The sequence below is a fragment of the Triticum dicoccoides genome, chromosome 7B (genome assembly GCF_002162155.2).
Source record: "Triticum dicoccoides isolate Atlit2015 ecotype Zavitan chromosome 7B, WEW_v2.0, whole genome shotgun sequence".
In the NCBI taxonomy this organism is placed as follows: Eukaryota; Viridiplantae; Streptophyta; class Magnoliopsida; order Poales; family Poaceae; genus Triticum; species Triticum dicoccoides.
This window is the reverse complement of record NC_041393.1, coordinates 466,965,880-466,969,067: the sequence shown is the minus strand read 5'-3', so window position 1 is coordinate 466,969,067 and position 3,188 is coordinate 466,965,880.

Sequence of the window (3,188 nt, the reverse complement as noted above, 5' to 3'; positions counted from 1 at the left end):
TTCTAGAAATTGATCCTTATGGATTTTGTGCTCCCGAAGTCCAATCTTTACTTGATGGCCATGTCGATGCTTTTAAGCATGATCGTGGTAGCTAGCACATCAAGGAGAACATTAGAAGCGGAGTGCTAAATGTCTCTCGGTCGATTATCCAGATTTTGTGACCTTGGCATTGCTAAGGTCAAATCTGAGAAGGTGTTATCTTCCTTTGTATCTGCATCATCCATCACTATTCATCATGGTAGTATGTTGTGTTGCCAGGATCCTTGGCACGGATATTGGTAAAACCCTGATGAATATGGAAATGCTCAAGTTCTTAAGGGCACGCGCAAGCAAAATCATTCCTTGCGTTGCCTTCAACAAGGTAGTCCACATCATCCATTCTAAGTCCGGGTATGCCATTCTACCGAAACCCTCCAAACGGTCGCTCGAGAATTGCCTTAGGTTGGTATAAAGAGTTTCAATGATCTCTGAATCAAAGGTAATTCTTTTTGCCACTTAAAGAGGATATTTCTACGAGTCACTTTTCCTAAGGTGCCCCGTTGGGGAATCATGACGGTTAACTCCTTGCTACATCGTGATCAAGCGTGGATTTGTTGCCTACCTAGTGAACCTTCGTCATCTGTTACACCCCATCCCTCTGAATGTGTGTTTCGTGTCTCATCTCAAGAGATGTTTTATATCTCACCCCATGAGCTGATCCTGAGTTGTTCGGTCTTCGAGAAGATCGATTCTTCTAGAGTTTTCCTTTCCTCTTCTTGTCATGTTAGTTCGAGTTCTTAGAGGAAGACATCGAGTCAAAGATGGTGATCGATTCAATGTTCTTATGAAGTGCCACCTGGATCGTGAAGATTATCTTAGTTTGCGTTCCCCCTTCATCCTACCCTATGCTTGAAGCTCGGGACGAGATTCTTGTTTAGTGGGGGCAAGTTGTCACATCCCTAGTTCTGGCCTACTCTGGGTTAGCTAGTCTTGTGTTGCATCATGTTTAAATTTCTCTTAAATTTGAAATGGGGATTGTTTCAAACCCTAGCATCAAATGAATTCAAACAGGTTCAACTAAAAAATATATATATTCAGGATCCCAAATGGCCCTAAAAAATGTTCATCATTTTTGGTAAGTGCTGGAAAGAGTAACCAAAGACGATGCACATTTTTCCATGGCATTTTGGATTTTGAATTAATTCAAACATATTTGAATTGGAGCTATTAAAATGCTATATATATTTAAGATGCTCCAAAAATGTTGGAAATTGTTAGGGGTCGCTGGAATAATTCAGACGGCACCCATAATTATTTCCAGGATTTTATGAAATGGTTTAGTACTTATTTTAAACCAGAACATAAAAACAGGAAATAGAAAAAGGAAACAGAAAGGGGAAAAGCCTTACCTGGGCTTTCTTACCTGGTGCTCCTGTAGCCCAACACTATGCATAGCCGGCCCAGCCCAGCTCCACCTCCCCTGTCATCTTCCTCCTTTTGCCAGGAGGACGAAGGGCGTGTGCCCAGCGCGCGCGACCACACGCCGGCCAACTCATGCTTACCTGCTCGCCGCTGGAGGCACCCGAGGACGCCACGCACGCCCCGGGCCCTCTCACTTCTTCCCCCGTGCTCATCCCCTCCCCTATTCCTCTCGCGCGCACCCGCAGCCGCAGCCGCCGCTCGCCGTCCGTGCGCTCACCGCCATTGCCGTGCCTCCTCGACCGTCCCCGAGGCCCGCGTCGACGTCTTCTTCCTCTTCATAGAGCTGCACAAGCCCGGACGCCCTGTGGAGCCGTCTTCGCCCTCGTCTTCCTCCTCGGGCACCCGAGATCGCCGTCGTGGTTTTGTCGCCTCCGAGCCGTCCCCAAGCACGCTGACCTGCTCAACGACCTCCCAGTGAGCTCCGCTGCATTTCCCCTCTCTTTCCTGCATCTTTACCGTCCTCTAGCCGTTGCGTTCATCGAGACTGAGAACCACCGCCGCCCGAGCTTGTCGCCGGCGTAGCTCCGGCGACCATTTGGTCACGCCAGTGCGTCCAAACACTTCGCAGCAACACGTAGAGTCTCGCGAGAGCTTCAGTTCGACCATTTGCATGCCGTAGCCGCGACCCCGAGCTCGCTCGAGCTCCGGCCGCCGCCGATTTGGTCGCCGCTGTCGATCCCGACCACCGCAGCTCCTACCACCGCCACCAAGGGATGCGCCTCACTCCCAGGAACCCGTAGGTGCAACCCGTGCATCGAATGGTGCCTTGTAGAGCATTTCCGAGCCGCCCCACCGTCTCTATCGTCGTCGGCGGCTAAACGCCGGCGGGCTGACCGTATTGACCGGCGAGGTTTGACCCCGGGTGACCAGAGGTTTGACCCCTCTCTCTCACTGACCTGCGGGCCCTGCCCGGCTAACTAAGTTAGTTAGGGCTAATCCTATTTAGGTTAGTTAGGTTAGTCACTGACCAGTGGGCCCAGGCCCTAATTAACCTAGGTTAGTGCTAACGTAACACTAACTAACTCTGTTAAGTTAGTTATGACACTGACACGCGGGACCCACAGGTCAGGTTTGACCCGGGCCGCCCCGTTGACCTGCTGACATCATCATGACGTAGTGCTGATGCAATAAACCCCTTTTCTGGATTATTTCTATTTTAGAAATATCTGAAAATTCCAGAAAATATCCTAAACTTCTAAAATTGATATAAAATCAACCGTAGCTCCAAATCAAACAAATTATATAAGAAAAATGATCAGAAAAATCCAACCTATCCATCTGTACCATTTTCATGCATGTTAGAACAACTTTTGTTCACTGTTTGGGTCAAATCAATTAAATGGCATTTGAATAATCACATATGGAGTTTGAATTTGAATCTTGTATTCAAACCAACTTCATTTAATCTGTTGCTAGTTGCATTAGCTCAAATCACAGCATATTGCCATGTCATGATCATGCATCATATTGTGCATTGCATTGATTGTGTTCTTCCTTGTATGCTGGTGTTTGTCCCCTCTCGATAGACGTGGTTCTGACGATGTGATCGATGACACCGATGAAGAATTATACTATCTTCAGAAGTGCCAGGCAAGCAAAACCCCCTTGTTCATTCCGATACAATCCCACTCTCTCGCTTCTGCTCTCTTTTACTGCAATAGGATAACAACGATTCATCTACTACTTGCTGTGGTAGTTGAACCGCTTATCCTCTGCATGACCTGTCT